This window comes from Callithrix jacchus, chromosome 18, assembly GCF_049354715.1.
Source record: "Callithrix jacchus isolate 240 chromosome 18, calJac240_pri, whole genome shotgun sequence".
Classification (NCBI taxonomy): Eukaryota; Metazoa; Chordata; class Mammalia; order Primates; family Cebidae; genus Callithrix; species Callithrix jacchus.
Genome location: NC_133519.1, coordinates 48858504 through 48876980, shown reverse-complemented (window position 1 = coordinate 48876980; position 18477 = coordinate 48858504). Strand labels below are relative to the sequence as shown.

General features: G+C 37.7%; 1 long non-coding RNA gene across 3 annotated transcripts in view; it reads left to right on the top strand.

Annotated features, from left to right (window-relative positions):
* The window catches only part of LOC108588964 (uncharacterized), a 380118-nt gene extending 367040 nt beyond the window's left edge, over window positions 1-13078 (top strand). For all 3 annotated transcript variants that reach the window (XR_008477613.2, XR_004736371.3, XR_004736369.3), the window contains 2 exons: window positions 2757-2830; window positions 7698-13078. This is a non-coding gene — a long non-coding RNA (uncharacterized LOC108588964). The remainder of the gene's footprint in view (window positions 1-2756; window positions 2831-7697) is intronic.
* Window positions 13079-18477: the final 5399 nt, after the last annotated feature.

The following is an 18477-nucleotide window of genomic DNA, read 5'->3' as shown; positions in this document are numbered from 1 at the left end:
TCAGGTGTCAGCCAAGAGACTAAGGAATAACAAAGACAGTCCTATTGTCAGGGTGTAGGTACAAGAATTTATTTTTCCTGTATGGCGTCAGGGACAAAGGCCAGTCCAATTCTCTCTCTCTCTAGCTGTGTGGTGAGAACACTGAAGGTCTATTCTGTTACCAAATTTCAACTATGACATACATGGTTCCTAACTATAGTTAGTTACCATGCTGTATGTTAGATCTCAATAACTTATTCATCTTACCAGTGAAAGTTGTACCCTTTGACCTTTTATTCTTTGAATACATTTATTCATTTATTTGTAACTATTATCTGTTAGGAATTTAAAAGAGATAAGGAAGATTGAAAAAGGCATGAGGAAATGTGGAGCTGAATAGGAAAAACCAATAGTTTCTACATGCCCTAGGAAAATTCATAGTTTAAAATGAATTGTTGTAATTACTGTGTACACATTTCATATGGCACCCTGCCTAATGAAGATGCATCATTTTCAATTGAAATACAGTCTAGGCATTCCTCCTCATGGGTAGGAATAAGAAAGTTGGCAGGTGAGGTGAAATGCCTTACCCGATAATAAGAATTTACAAAATTTTGCTTTTGATCATCAAAAAAATGTACTCAGGTTTTAGGCTATGAAATAACTCATTTTCACTTATATATGTGTAAATTACTTTTCTGTCAATATGGTATTGTGGATAATACCATATGAGTAGAAATAACAAAAAACAATTAAAATGGTAATCTACAAAAAAAAGGTAATCTACATACTTGCATTTGCAAACATTACAGTGCATTGCTCCCTCTAGCAATGTGTGTGTTTATTATCCATGTAAATTTAACATGTTAATTTAAAAAAAATTCTGAGGACACAATCACGATATTCTATCAGGCTTTTGTTGTAGAATATACATTTTTGATGTTGCCAATTATTTAACAGAGCTGTCTATAATGTGCACTTTTAATGGTAGATAAAAAGGCAAAGTTTTCAGATACATTACTGAGAAATCAAACAAAATACATTATTCGTTAACTTTGTGAATTTCTTCTTCACATTAAACTCATCATTTAACTCATACTAAAAGATGTTTGCATAACATATAAATGATGAGTATTTTCTATATTAAAATAGCAATTTTGTCTTCAGCAGAATTGGCATTTTAGACATTTTTTTTTAAACTCAGATGGCACCGTAATGTTCAGGGGAGAAACGTGAGAGTAACACGTGACAAGTGTAGCCACTTAACCTCACCCCAAGGTGAAAGATAAACATTCTTTGGAAGGTATACATTTTGCAAGAAGTAGAAGAATATAATGAGATAAACATGAACTAGAATTTTAGTTTCATAGAAAAGGTCATTACATACACAACATTGTTAAAACTTTGCGGGTCTGGAATTTTAGGATGGAAAAAAAAATACTTGGTATGATTTTGTAAACTATACTTTCTGTTGCCTCTACCCAAGAAGCACGGATTACACAGAAAACAGGTATGTGGTGACCTCTAATATCTGCATTTCTTTAAACAAAATCCAGAGTGACTATAATACAGTTAGACTAAGACATGCTTTCATAACTTCTAAATTTTCCATAAAATATATGGTACAGATCTTTTCAGTAAGGACTCTCTATCAAAATATACATGAAATGCTCATTTGTTTCTTAAGTATATTTAAAATTTTTTTATGTTCATAAACTATACTCCTTTTAATTGTTGCCAGGAAACACATACCTAAGCTTGGTGTATTTTTGAGAAAATGCATGGCTTTGCTGAATGAAATATAAGTAAAAATGTTAGTAAATGGCCTTGTAGGGGTATACCTGCATATTTAATTCTGTTAAGATGCGCTTTGAGGGGTCTACACAATCCATCATTTCCCACATTTTAAACAGTTTTGCCTGGTCAAGCTCTGTTCCTGTTGCTCTTGTCTTGTTTGTTTACAGGACTGAAATCCTCAGAGCATGTGTATGCACCCATGGTAGGTCACACTTGATAGCTGGTCGCTGGTAAAAAGAAGAAAGAGAAGTTGTCCTCTTGAAAGATAAATAATGACAGCATTTCTCAAAAGCACCTTGTAGGCCGGGCGCGGTGGCTCACGCCTGTAATCCCAGCACTTTGGGAGGCTGAGGTAGGTGGATCACGAGGTCCAGAGATCGAGACCATCCTGGTCAACATGGTGAAACCCCGTCTCTACTCAAAATACAAAAAATTAGCTGGGCATGGTGGTGCGTGCCTGTAATCCCAGCTACTCAGGAGGCTGAGGCAGGAGAATTGCCTGAACCCAGGAGGCGGAGGTTGCCGTGAGCCGAGATCGCGCCACTGCACTCTAGCCTGGGTAACAAGAGCAAAACTCCATCTCAAAAAAAAAAAAAGCACCTTGTAGTACAATGAAGTCAGAATCTGTCAAGTGAATATATTTAGGTTTTAAACATAGGAGAAACACACACTGTCAACTAGTACTTTTGGGACCAGTGAGATAAAATACCATATGGGTATACACCAATAGATAAAAACATATCAACAGTGGAATTCTCTAGTGAGATTAAGAAATAGAACAGTTCCAGCTTATTAATTACTATATTTTAGAAACATGTTTAAGTGACAACAAATACATACTAGTCTTTGAACCAAAAGTAAGCATAAGTGAAAGCAAAATGATTCAAAATAATTTTGTGATATTTTGTAATAATTTACATTGTTTTATCCTTTTTGTCTTCTGGGTTACATAATTCACCTGCTATCAATATTTCATAAAGAAACTCGGGATAAATCATGGTATCTACACAGATACAATGATGAATGAAATAAACCAGTATCACCAGCAGAATAAGTAAGTAACTATTGCCATCTTTAAGGTAAAAAGATGTAGCTTTTCGTCATCATTTCTTGCTTAGAATTCTTTAAATCAAGTAATTGTTAATAAACGTAGCCTTATCTACTTTATATGTGTACGTATCTTCATATTTAAGTTTGGGGAATGCTATTGGCTCTTGGGAAAAATGGAAATACATTTACCACTTTAATGTATTTCCATTTTTGGTAACTTTTTGTAAACGTATAACCTCAACTGATGATTTTTTCTCAGAGAAAAATAAATGAGCATTCCTTCCAATGGAGGGAGAATATCCACAATATTTTTAATAGTAAAAAAGTACTTCTCAGTAGTTCTTAGAGTAAGGAAGCTTGTTTCATTGTTGAATAGAATCTAGCATGGGAAAATATATTTGAGGTCTTCAATGATTTTGTTTTTATTTTAATGCATTTATTTTTGTTGTGATTTCTGCAGTAGAACATATGTGATGTTTTCTCCACCTTTATAACTAGCCCTTCAAGGGTGTAAAAATGGCTTTTCATCTTCCTCTCACAGAACAATCCCCTGATGATAGACCTATAGCATTTAAATGAGGCTCCTTAATTTGATAGCTAATTAATTGGAAAACAGGTTTAGAACTATAAAGTAACCATCTTTAAAATGAGAATAAATTAAAACATTTTATGCACACAACTTTCCTAGGATGTAAAATGACACACACACCAAAAACAACAACCACCCTAGTACAGAATATAAACTCAACTAATAGCTTCTATGATTATAATTTGAGTTCACATTTCTTTCAATAATAATTATAAAAAATATTTTACATACCTTGTTAAAATAAGAATTCAATGTCTTTAACATCTACTTCCATTTTCTATCTGTCTGCATTCACCTTTCAAATTCACTTGAGGATTCTAGCACCATATGGATGGCAGTGATGGCTCATCTGAAGTAGCCTCTGCCATGATGCTAGCCACAGTGCGGGAAGTGCAGCCAGGGTGTCCTGCTCCATGGAGACAGCAAGAGCCAGAAACAGATGGGAGCCCCGCCCCCTTCCAAGCCATAGGGTTGGGAGCCCAGGAAGCCTTCTGGGTCTCTCAGGTCCAGAAGGCCTGCACCCACTACCTGGCCTCTACTGCTCCCAGGGCCCACTCTGATTTTTGAGCAGTTGTGACTTATCCCATGCACTGTCACGCCCTGGCCATGTCTAAGTGCCCTCAGGGCAGTGCTGACATGCCAGGTCCCTGCTGCTGCAGTCCCCTCTGGACTTTGGGTACTAATGAGCATGGGAGGGAGGCTGGGGTGGGTATGTGTAGCCATGCGCCTGGCTCAGGGACCCTTCAGCATGAACAGCCTGGCTGCTGTGGACAGCAAGTTAATGGTGGCAGGAGGCAGACAGGCTTCTGGGTGAATAGCAGGTCCCCTGTGAAACCCCACCTTCAGGCCAGGGACAGCCTGAGACCTGGGGCAGGGCTGCTAGTTCCATGGATGGGAGTGAGAACTTATGGTGCTTTCTTAAGGCCTGCCCATTGCCACCCATGGACTAATCAGCATGCACTTCCTCCCCTTTGAAGCCCATAGAAACTCTGGATTCAGCTAGACTCTGGCAGGTGATGGGACAGCCTGCCTGCAGATAGGAGCTACCCACCGTTGGTCCCCTCTCTGCTGAGAGCTGAGCACTCACCAGGATGCGCTGCTTTCAGTGAGGAGGTATCCACTGCGGGTCTCCTTGGCGTTGTTCTGTGCTTCAGTAAAGCACCTCTGTGTCTTGCACAGGTCCCACTTGATCACATACCTTATTCAACCTGGACACAGGACAAAAATTTAGGAACTGAGAAATGGCAGGGCTGAAAGAGCCATAACATAAACATGGCTAAAACACACTTCTTGCTTGCCACATTATGGGCAACGAGGAGGAGAGGAGCTGTGGCCATCAAGGAGCCCAGACCTAGGAGGTCCCTGAGCCAGGGTTGTGTCACTCTTTGGAGCTCTATGGTTTCTGGTGTCTTCAAGCTTCCAGGCACCACTGCATGCCCCAGTGCCACCCATGAAAGCTGTTTGTGGTACACAAAGAGTGGTCCACTGCAGCCTTGCAGGGAGCCATCACCCATGCCAGTGCGTGGCACTACTCACCCAGCTGAAGCCAGCAGGCCTGTCCATGTACAGTGACCGGAACCCACACTCACTCACTCAGACACCCCTCAGAGCTCTGCTCTTGGCTCCCCCATGGCAGACCTAGGATCCAGGCTGGCGACATGAGCCAGCTGCAGCCTGCCAGGCTAGGTGGGCAGAATGAGTGCAGAAGGCACAAGCAAAACTCAGGCAAAGGCACCACTGCTCACAGAGGTTTCCAGCCAGAACATCAACACACCAGGAATCCTGTGAAAGTGTGAAAAAATAAAATGCATTGTCAATACTTGAGTGGTCTATGCGTGTCATAACAATACTTTTTGTTATGAACTGCGACTTATTTCACAAAGCATTTCCAAACATTGTCTATTAATGTGTTCTCAAATGTTGCTGGGAATTAGCATCAAACTTAGAGTTCAGAACTTGTCTTATTTACTACTGCATAAAATTAAAACGTATGTACGTAACTCCCAGCTTCCGACAGTCTTAGTTTCTGAGGTACATAATGATTAATGTTACTCGTAAACTCAGTTGAATCAGAGAATATTTTGCAGTACCAAGAACAAATCCATAGAAATGCTATTACATTTACCTGTGAATAGTATAATAGTATGGGGGATAAATTTTACAACTAATTACATGAGACAAGTTTAGTGAATTCCACTTTTAAAATGAAAATTTCAAAATCAAATATTAGTTAAAACCTATAATTTTTAAATCTCAGAGTTTATCAACAGTCATTTACACTTGTGACTAATTACCTTAAAATTTGGTTTCTCTGTTCTTTTGTTGATTGTATTATTTTCTCTAGAATTGTCCAGGGGTGAAGATTATCCCCCTCCCTCCAGTAACATTTTATACTCAAGAGCTGATTGTAATATAATGCAAAACAGAACTCATCAAATAGCTGAAATACAGAGAGGGCACTAAATAATGTGTTCCAAATCACTCCAGATATGGGAAGCTTCCTTTGAAATGGCAAATAAATGATTTTCCAATGCCCTATTAATATATATGTAGTGAGTTTGAGCTATATTATGATATAAACTGTGAATTGTTGGATGTGTTCTTCAGCTTCAGTTCTAATTACAATGTAATCAACTCTTGATTATCCATTGTAATGAAGAGCAGAGAGAAACAAAATCTACAGATTTTCTCCACACTTTTAAAAACTAATAGTTTTTATTGTTTTTGCACGCAGTGCTTACTTGCTCCTCACATTCTCTTGCCTGCTAATCATCCTGACATTAAATAACAAAATAAATGGAAATTGGACAGGCATATGTTAGCAGTTGTATGATATTTGATAACACCTTGTAAATTTAGATATTCTTTATCTGAAATTTCTATGTCCCTGCAAAGGCGTGGAGATTCAAAATAATAAATGAGTACGTTCCAATTATAATTCCACTGTTCATTGTTACACCTAATACGGACTTACATATCCAGAGAAATAATCACGATTATTCACTATTCAACACACATGCACTATATACACGGATTTGTCCCTTTTAAAAACAGCATCAGAAATTTGGGTATGTCTGGATCTGCACTCCTCAAATATTTTTCTTTTTGTTAAGACAGTTGACTATCTGGAGTAAAATATCCCAAGTCCAATTATCGAATAATCCCTAAATTAAGGCTGATAGGTTTAAAAGAAAATAAGGTAACTCTAAAAATATCTACATCCTTTTTTCCTTTGGAAGTAACCAGCTACTGGTAGTGAGGCTATTATTTTAAAACTAATGTTTTTCAAGGCTTAATTCCAAAAGATTTGGCTGGCTCTTTTAATAGTCAAGAGATCAGGCAGGCATTAGGAGGTCAACATTCATGATTATGCTAGATCCTGCTTGTATGGGTTTCTGAGATCTGATTTTTATCATTTCAGGAATTTTGCCAGCAGGTTGATTAACGTGCTGTTAATGAACAGCACGGCAATATAGGCAGTAATATCAACACTGTAATGTAGACAGTGATAGTATTCACCACAACATTTGCAGAGGCTAACAATTTCTCAGCTTTTCTTCGCCCCCTAAATTTTTTTTTTTGAAAGTTCATTACCACCACACACACCTGTCAGCATTAGGCCAAATTCTTATTTTTATATGGCTAATGGGCGAAAATTTACAAGGGTTGACTGTGAGGGTGAGGAGAAGGAAAATACTATTATTCAATATAATAATATGAAGAATCAGGTTCTTTGTAGAATCAGACTTGTAAATTCCAAATTACACTTAATGGATTTCTGACCTTGTGTTTCAGTTTAAATACCCAGTCCCTGTTTCTCAGATCTTGTACTTCTGTCTGAAAAATAAGATCTTTGTCTTATTCTTTCCTCAAGACTGTTTCATAAGTTCCATGCAGTTGAGATCTGTCTGTTATGTACCTAAAGCTCATTATTATGTCTTCACCAATTCTACATTCCTTGAATGTAGAAGCCATCCAAAAATAGTGATGAATGAATGAAATTTGCTCAGCACTACATGCTCTGGGTTCTAGGCTAGGTTTTGCTAACCTACTGCCAACCAACTCCCAAAAAGTGGAATCCTAGCTCCAATACTAAGCTAGCTAAGATTTGTGTAAAAACAAACAAAAACCGATGCGATTGAAATCATCTACCTAACACTTTAAGTTGTTCCTATGCGGTGCTGTTGAACAGCGTTCTGACTCTTCTCTGCGTTCAGTATATTATTACCTACTTGCCTACTGGCTTGTTATATTCTCTGTGTCTTTATATGCTTCTCTCTAGGAATCTGTTCTGTTGCTATCTTCAGACACACCCTAGGCTGAGATTGACTGATGACCATCCCTCCAAAAAGAAGAAAAATTAAAAAGAAAATCAAAACAAAATACCAACAACAACTAAACATTTCTATTTTGTTCCAGTAAAAAATGCAAGAAGATCACAATGTTAGTATGTATATCTTAACAAGAAAATGCAGACTTTCTTTTAGTGATATTGCAAGTCTCTTTTTCATTGAGGAAAAATGTTCAGCAGCCAAGACACACCAGTTGCCACCCCACTGAGTCTTCATTGACTTTTCTTTGCTCCTTTGCAGGCTTTACAAGACTGAAACCAAGTTGTCACCTTTGTTATTGCTACAGAATTTCCTAGGTTTTTTTTCTCATCCCCAGTTAGATGACACACAATTCCTCATACTGCCCATCTGACTTGATTCTAAAAACTCAGGCCTTTCTCATGAATTGCGTCACATTGAGGTGAGCATGTGAGAGGCCGTGTAAAGGATTTCAGCTTCAGGAAAAGGGAAGTAAGTGGTAAAGAAGTGATTGTAAGTGTGCAGGAAGTCAGCAGGAGGTGAAGAAGAACATATGCATCTAAAAGATAGAAAATATAATGTTACTAAATTTGATTGGCTGGGCACAGTGGCTCACACCTGTAACCTCAGCATTTTGGGAGTTCAAGGTAGGAGGATCGCTTGAACCCAGGTACTTGAGAACAGCCTGGGTAATATAGCAAGACTTTCTGGCTACAAGATATAAAAGAAATTAGTCAGGCATGGTGGTGCACACCTGTGGTCCACAAGGAGACTGAAGTGGGAAAGATAGCTTGAGGCCAGGACATTGATCGGGGTTGCAGTGAGCAGAGACCAGGCCACTGCATTCCAGCCTGGACAGTAGAGCAAGATCATGTCTCAAAGAAACAAACAAATAAAAAAACATATCAAAATCTATATTGTATTTTTGTGCTTCAAGAACGTTTTTCTATAGTGTATAATATACAAAAATATATCATCTAAATATATACATATTTTACTTATAAAATATGTATCTCACATTTATATAAAATATGTATCTCATTTATAGAATTATATATATATATGTGATTATAAAGATGTAAAAAAATTAGAAGAATATTTGCCATGCCCCTTTTCAAAAGGCTATTTATACCTGCCAGAATGTAAGAAAAAGAAGGGGACAACTATTTGAAAGAAGCTCATCAATAAATAAATGAGAATTACCAGCCTTGCCAGAACGTACTGGAGAACATATGCTGACTCTATACCATGTCTTAACATAGAGCACGATGGCACTCTGCTCCCACATTGAAAAATATCTCTGAGTTGCAAAGGAAAAATCTGCAGAGATTTGGACAAACCAATCACAGCTGTGCCAACATACGGCAAGCTGATTAATGTGTGTGTCATCAGTAATAATGAACCATGAGAAAATGTTATGCACACATTCTGTTTCTTTTTAAAATGTAAGTTTTTCTTTCCAACTTTATTTCTTAATTTTTGGTCAAAAGATGACTAAAAAGATAAGAACCTTAAATTGCAAAGAATTCCAATGAAGAATACAATTTAACGATTAGGATATTCAAATAAGCATATTCTGAATCATGACATCGATAGCCTCCTTCTTTAATGGGCCTTTGCATCCTGCAGGAATGATCTCTCATGGAGGCCACAAGTATTTGGTATTTGTAAAATACGCTCCAGAAGTGTATAGTGTTTCTATTTTTTGATGTCAATATGGGTAATGCATGAGATGCCTTAATTTTTTTTCTTGCAGTAGAGACTCAACTATTTGGTATTGAGACAGATCAATTCAACAGTAAAGGGGAAGGTGTGCCTAGAGGAAGTAATGCATGCATTCTCAAGAGAGGAAGTACTGCTCCAGGGGAGCATAACTGGGATTTGGAAGAAAAAAAATGCCTTAGTTATTATAGACCACTGTGATGACTAAGTTATTACATTGGTCTGTGGTCTTCCAAAGAACCACCATGAGTAAACGTATATATGGTATATCTGTGACTTTACAACTTCATGGAAGTTGGGAAAGTGATTAGGAGGGAAAAAAAAGTTTAACAAGGCTCCTTAATGGGTAATAATATGAAAAAATAAGGTTTATTAACTCTGGGTTAAGGTATCCTTAGTTCCAGATGGGAGTTGTCAATCCATGTGACTAGAAACAGCTAACAGAACCTGAATGAAGAACAAGAATACATGTGCACAGCTGCTAGAGCAGGTGAGTGTGTACCAGGTCTTTATGTGGAATTAATGGTGTGGTAGAGATTTAGAAAGTAAAGATCAAGAATCTCATGCAATGAGGGAGTACGGTTGCAACGCAAAACATAGCACACAGTTAAATTTGTATTTCGGATCAACAATAAGTAATTTTGGAAATATTTATACTAAAACATTTATCTTAAATTCAAATTTAACTCTGCTTTTATTTTAAAAGTCTCCTAACTCTTTTCTGCAAAAATGCCGATTTCCTATAGGAAAAAGATGAAAATACATCAATGATCCTAAAACCTTGTGTTCTGTCTGAATATTTCTGGTTTTTAAAACTGCTCTATTTAATCCTAAAGTTAATATATATAAGTTACTTTTCAATCTTCAAAAAGTCTAACCTACATCTACTTCATTGTCCCCTCCCAATCTTCTCTGAACCTCACCATCACTGTTACTTTGATCAATCTCTCTGCTGCTATAGAAACCACTTAGAAATAAAAATACACGCATACATACAAACGTATGTACAGCTACATGCACTTAAACATTTATAGTCACATCACAAGGAACTTTTAATAATCCCCTCTGTTAAGCAAGAGGACAGAGAGGCATTCTATTTACTCCTCATCTACTGAAGCATTGTTACAAATTTGCATTCAGTGGAAAGGTAGACAGACAGGTAGATAAATAGCAGAAAGAAAATAACAGCTGGGTCTTGTCTCTGATCCACTGATAGATACATAATACATTGTCAGTCAGCTGACAGTTTTCCTTTGCTTTAATACCTCCTTGAGTTATGAATTTCTTATCAATAGATCATGTATTTTTATAGGCCTGGGTTGTTCTCAGACTTTGAAAACTGCTATTTTCCCATTTTCTCCTGATATATTTCTCTACGTCATTATTGGTAATATTGAGTTATAATTAGCCCTTACTACTTATTGTCTGAGGAATTACATGACTGTTCAGAATGATAACATTTATAAAACATGCAATTTAATGTGAAAATAAAATCACTGAGTGGGTGTTCAGTCTGAATCAGACATATAGTTTGAAATAGATGTACTCATGCAGCAGGAGGAAATTAGTGCTGCTGATATTGGAAGCAATGTGCAGTGTGCAGTCACACAATCTAAACAAACTTCTATATTTTAGAAAGTATATATACAAATGTTTTGTAAGAAGGACCCCATTAAATGTCAGAGATTCTTTGCTCAGCCCACTATAGTGAAGCTTCTTTTGAACTTTCCCCGAGACTCATCTGTGCACTACCTTGTAAAATCCAGTTGCAGCAAATAACACTACCAGGGAACTTTCGGAAATAACTCCCTCCCTCAATAACCGATCACTCTCAACATCTGATCAGCATCTTCCACACCCTGCGCTTGATGCCTGATCAGCCTGGCCTGCCTTCAGCAGGTATCTTGTTAGGTTGATTCAGCCATAAATCCCGCCAAACCTGATGTCTCCTCTTCCTCTGAGAAATTTTCCATCCACACACCCCATTTCTTGGTCGTAAGTCCCTATTGTCCCTGGTGTAGTCAGAATGGAACTCTTCCTTTAATGAAATCATCCCAAATTAAACTTGTTTTCACAACTTTAACTTCTGCCCAGCTCTGGTTTCCTTAGCATACCATTCACACAAACGTTCAATAATGGGAGGGAACATCTAGTGTGCTGATACCTTTAAAAAAATCTTTTATAAAAGGGGGCTAGGATCAGAAAATAAAGACAAGTCATTTATCAATTTACATTTAAAGCTTCTCAGAGATACAGACCAATGGAACAGAACAGAGGCATCGGAGGCAACACAACATATCTACTACCATACAATCTTTGATAAACCTGACAAAAACAAGCAATGGGGAAAGGACTCCCTGTTTAATAAATGGTGTTGGGAAAACTGGCTAGCCACGTGCAGAAAGCAGAAACTGGACCCCTTCCTGACACCTCACACTAAAATTAACTCCAGATGGATTAAAGACTTAAACGTAAGACCTAAAACCATAAAAACCCTAGAAGAAAATCAAGGCAAAACCATTCAGGACATAGGAGTAGGCAAGGACTTCATGACCAAAACACCAAAAGCATTGGCAACAAAAGCCAAAATAGACAAATGAGACCTAATCAAACTCCACAGCTTCTGCACAGCAAAAGAAACAGTCACTAGAGTGAATTGGCAACCAACAGAATGGGAAAAATTTTTTGCAGTTTACCCATCTGACAAAGGGCTGATAGCCAGAATTTACAAAAACTAAAACAGATTTACAAGAAAAAAACAAGCAAGCTCATTCAAAAGTGGGCAAAGGATATGAACAGACACTTTAAAAAGAAGACATACACGAGGCCAACAAACATATGAAAAAATGCTCATCATCACTGGTCGTTAGAGAAATGCAAATCAAAACTACATTGAGATACCATCTCACACCAGTTAGAATGGCGATCATTAAAAAATCTGGAGACAACAGATGCTGGAGAGGATGTGGAGAAATAGGAACACTTTTATACTGTTGGTGGGAGTGTAAATTAGTTCAACCATTGTGGAAGACAGTGTTGCGATTCCTCAAGGACCTAGAAATAGAAATTCCATTTGACCCAGCAATCCCATTACTGGGTATATATCCAAAGGACTATAAATCGTTCTACTATAAGGACACATGCACACGAATGTTCATTGCAGCACTGTTTACAATAGCAAGGACCTGGAACCAACCCAAATGCCCATTGATGATAGACTGGACTGGGAAAATGTTGCACATATACACCATGGAATATCATGCAGCAATCAAAAACTATGAGTTCGTGTCCTTTGTAGGGACCTGGATGAATCTGGAGAACATCATTCTCAGCAAACTGACACAAGAACAGAAAATGAAATACCGCATGTTCTCACTGATAGGTGGGTGATGAATAATGAGAACACATGGACACAGGGAGGGGAGTACTAAACACTGGGGTCTGTTGGAGGGAATAGGGGAGGGACAGTGGGGTGGGGGAGCTGGGGAGGGATAGCATGGGGAGAAATGCCAGATGTGGGTGAAGGGGAGGAAGGCAGCAAAACACACTGCCATGTGTGTACCTATGCAACTATCTTGCATGTTCTGCACATGTACCCCAAAACCTAAAATGCAATAAAAAAATAAATAAAGCTTCTCTCTTAGCCTGGAGTATTTAGGCCAATAAGACAGTATTTAGTTGACAGTGAGAAGCCATTTCAGAGCTTCAGTAAACCAGCCTCCAAGGACACAACTGTATTTCATATTTCTCAGAGAATAAAAAAATTTAAAATTGCAAAAAAGATATTACTTGGACAGTCAAGAGCATGTAACATAAACTTGTGTTTATATTCACAATACACTTTAAATATTTTAATAAATGGGTTATTGTTTTGGTATGTTTGCTAAATTTTTACCGAAAATTGAGTGATAAATTTGAAAAAAATCTTATACATTCGAATAGAAATAATTAAAATATAAATTAGTATATCTGTAAAAGAGTTGCTAAGTTAACCTACACAGATTCTAGAAAACCACTAACAGAACATTTTTTAGTCTGATTTGAAGAAGCTACATAACATATTGGAAAAGTTAACTTATATTTTTATCTAATGAGTGAGCTGAAGAGTAACTAAACTGAAAAAAATTCTGGTATTTTTTCATAGGACGTATGAAAATGTCAAGGCACTTTTATTTAGTGATCAATTTTCTTTCCTGACACCTTCAATTCCCCTCACTCCATCTCCTCTCATTTTCAGTTGAGTACACATAACCCTAATAATACATATTAAATCTTCTTGGGATATATATTGAATACATTCTCCTTTAAAACTCACGAGCTCATTTTCTCTAAAAATGTATTTCCTTCAATAAAGATCCCCGTATGTTTATCTGCTGTCCCTGAATTTTCTAAACTTCTGATCCTGTGTATTCAACAACAAAGGGACATTCCTTTTGATGGCTGCTTAACACATGTAAAATGACATTTACTGTAGAAATTCAGCCAAACAGAAAGAGGATTACTAGTTTTTGTAGTCATACACTTTAATAGATTCAAGACTTTGAGCACGAGGCATCACAAAGTTAAGTGAGAGGCTAAAAAATTAAAGATTACAAGTCCAACAAAGGATTTATTATTATTTTTTTAGATGAAGTTTCGCTCTTGTCACCCAGGCTGGAGTGCAATGGCACGATCTCAGCTCACTGCAACCTCTGCCTACTGGGCTCAAGCAATTCTCATGCCTCAGCCTCCTGAGTAGCTGGGATTACAGGTGACCGCCACCATGCCCAAATAATTTTCGTATTTTTAGTGGAGACGGGGTTTCACCACGTTGACCAGGATGGTCTCGATCTCCTGGCCTCAGGCTGTTTGCCCACCTTGGCCTCCCAAAGTGCAGGGATTACAGATGTGAGCCCCGCACGTGGCCCCGACAAATTATTTTTATATCAACATCAGGATCAAAGTAAGAAATTTAAGATGCAGGAAAGTGGCAACTTGCTCAGGCTTTATAAAGTGCTAACTACCTTTTTGAAAATGGCCTAGAGTAACCTGAAAATGGGAGCCTGTAGATTTGATTTTTGGAAATCTATGTGACAGTGTTGTAAAGTTAAAAGAAATCCCCTCCCCACATTTTGTGAGTCCTAAAACATGTAGTTAAACTCTCCCTCCCAAACCATGGTATTTCCTACTTCAATATTTTATTTATGCTGTTCTCTCTTCCTGGATTAATTTGACACATTACTTTTCCTCGCTAACTCTGTTCACTCAGGACTAAGCTCAATGACAGTTCCCTTGAGCAAGCCTCCATAAACTGTAATATTTCAGATGATACCACATTCTTCCAAGTTATATTTTCTTCTACCTGAAGTAGATTGTGTTGACTGCCTTTTCTTATTATGATTGGCCTAAATAAGTAAACCTCTAAGGCCAGGAAGGGCCGTGTTTATTCTTTAATTGCAACAGCAAGAGTAAAAACCTGGGTTAATATGAAGATGGCAATAAACGTTGCAATGGGAGAGCTACTGTATGTAACAAGACATAAGACTCTACTGGCTGGGCGCGGTGGCTCAAGCCTGTAATCCCAGCACTTTGGGAGGCCGAGGCAGGTGGATCACAAGGTCAAGAGATCGAGACCATCCTGGTCAACATGGTGAAACCCTGTCTCTACTAAAAATGCAAAAAAAAAAAAAAAAATTAGCTGGGCACAGTGGTGTGTGCCTGTAATCCCAGCTACTCAGGAGGCTGAGGCAGGAGAATTGGCTGAACCCAGGAGGCGGAGGTTGCGGTGAGCCAAGGTCGCACCATTGCATTCCAGCCTGAATAACAAGAGCAAAACTTCATCTCAAAAAAAAAAAAGAAGACTCTCCTAAGTCAAGACTTAGAACACTCCAATTTGCAGTAGTAACTCATTGTTCTAAGGGAAAAAACATACAGGAGTAAACAAACCAAATTTTGTCCCGTGTGGGGTTAGGGGAACAATAACAATGTTGGATGGTATTAGATACAGGCAAACGTCATTGCTGTTTTGCATAAGGTTGTATGAAAGGCTACAATGACATCAAACAGGACTTGAAATATCTAGGAAAATAGTGCTAGAGGCAGAAAAATTTGCAAGTACCTAAGTACAAAATTCCTGACTTGAGAGCACGCTTGGAAGCATTTTGAACCAATAAAATAAAAATATAAAACAATTGCAGCTGGAGTGGTGTGATCTGTATTTGAAGGAAGCCATGAGGCCAAATGGCAGCTGTGGTTGGGACTTGAGCATCCGATTAAAGACGTAGGCTCCTGTAGGGACTATGGTTTTTATGCTAAAGAAATACTAAATTTTGAAGAAGTTTGAAAATTTTTTGTCACTACTCACTTATATTTTGAAAGATAGCTCTAGAGGCCACGTAGAGGTGAAATTCAACCTATAATCAGTTGCAGTCCTGTGCTAATATCCATGCTCCTAGAGCCACGGTGATGGCCCTTGGTCAATACTCAATGAAATGTACTAATTATTGGCTCCCATTTTTGCAGTTTCATAGCCTTTATTGGTGATACCTCCAAGTACTAGAAGATCTAAGCCATCTAGGATCTAGTGTGGACCCTCCTGCAAACCACTGTAGCCCTATGAAACAATGGCCAGACTGTTGAAAGAAAACCAACTAAACAAAAACTAACAAAAAAAAACACACAAAAACCCTATCTAAAGGTCACCAACTTCAAAGAATCAAGGGTAGATAAGCTCACAAAAATGAGAATCAGTACAAAAATACTGAAAACTCAAAGAGCCAGAGAGCCTCCTTTCTAACAAATGACTGCAACACCTTTCCAGCAAGCATTCAGAACTGTAGTGAAGCTGATATGAAACGATACAAGAAGGTTTGAGAATATAGATAGAAATGAACTTTGCCGAGCTAAAGAAGCATGTTGTAACTCGATGCAAAGAAGCTAAAAATCATGGTAAAACAATGCAGGAGTTCACAGCAAAAATAGCAAATATATAGAGAAATATAACTGACCTGATAGAGCTGAAAAACACAGTACCAGAACTTCACAATGCAATCACTAGCAGAATAGACCAAGTGAATGAAAGAATCTCAGAGCTTGAAGACTGCCTTTCTGAAGTAAGATAGACAAGAATAGAGAAAAAAGAATGAAAAGGAATAAACAAAACCTTTGAGAAATGTGGGATTATGTAAAGTGACTGAATGTACAACCCTTTGGGGTACCCGAAAGAGAAGGAGAATGGAACCAATTTGGAAAACATATTTCAGGATATCATCCAAGAAAGCTTCCCCAGTTAGCAAGACAAGCCCAACATACAAATTCCGGACATGCAGAGTACTGCAGTAAGATACTCCATGAGACTATCATCTCCAAAACACACAGTCGTCAGATTCTTCAAGGTCAAAATGAAAGAAAAAACTGATAAGGGCAGCCAGAGAGAAAGACCATGTCACCTACAAAGGGAAGCACATCATACTAACAGTGGACCTCTCAGTAGAAACCCTACACAAGAAGATATTGAAAGCCAATATTCAATATTCTTAAAGAAAATAATTTCCAACCCAGAATTTCATATCCAGCCAAACTAAGCTTCCTGAGCAAAGGAGAAATAAGATATTTTTCAGACAAGCAAATGCTGAGGTAAGTCATTACCACCAGTACACAGATCAATGACACTATGAAGCAACCACATAAACAGGTCTGCCAGATAATCAGCTAGCATCATAATGACAGGATCAAATCCACACAACAATACAAACCTTAAATGTAAATGGGATAAATGTCCCAATTAGAAGACACAGAACAGCAAATTGGGTAAAGAACTAAGACCCATCAGTATGCTTGAAGAGACTAATCTCACATGCAGTGACACCCATAGGCTCAAAATAAAGGGATGGAAGAAAATTTACCAAGCAAATGGAAAACAGGAAAAAGTAGGGTTGCAGTCCTAGTTTCTGACAAAACAGATGTTAAACCAGCAAAAATAAAAAAAAATTAAAAAAAAAAGATGAAGAGCATTACATAACAGTAAAGGGTTCTTTTCAACAAGAAGAGCTAACTGTCCCAAATATACATTCACTGAATACAGGAACACCCAGATTTATAAAGCAAGTTCTTAGAGACCTTCAAAGAGACTTAGACTCTCACACAATATTAAAATTTAACACCCCACTGACAATATTAGAAAGATCAAGACAGAAAATTAACAAAGATATTTAGGATCTGAACTCAGCTCTGGATCAAGTGGACCTGACAGATATCTACAGAAATCTGCACCCCAAAACAACAGAATATGCATTATTCTCACCACCACATAGCACTTACTGTAAAACTGATAACACAAACAAAAGTAAAACACTCCTCAGCAAATGCAAAAGAACTGAAATCATAACAGTCTCTCAGACTACAGCACAATCAAATTAGAACTCAAGATTAAGACATTTACTCAAAACCATACAACTATACAGAAATTGAACAACCTGCCCCTGAATGACTTTTGGTTAAATAGTGAAATTAAGACACAAATCAAGAAGTTCTCCCTGTGTCCATGTGTTCTCATTGTTGAACACCCACATATGAATGAAAACATGTGGTTTTCTATTCTTGTGTCAGTTTGCTGAGAATGATGGTTTCCGGCTTCATACATGACCCTGCAAAGGACATGCCCTCATCATTTTTTATGACTGCATAGTATTCCATGGTGCATATATGCCACATAGGGGAGTAGGAGGATTGAGGAGGGATAACATTAGGAGAAATACTTAATGTAGATGATGGGGGGATGAATGCAGCAAACTACCATGGCATGTGTATAGCTATGTAAAAATCCTGCACAATCTGCACATGTACTCCAGACCTTAAAGTGTAATAAGTAGTAGTATTTATTTGAAATTAGTGAGAACAAAGATATAACATACCAGAATCTCTGGGATGCAGCTAAAGCACTGTTAAAAGGGAAATTTTCAGCACTAAATGCTCACATCGAAAAGCTGGAAAAATCTCAAGTTAACAACATAGCATCACAACTAAAAGAAGTAGAGAACCGGTCAGTTTGCT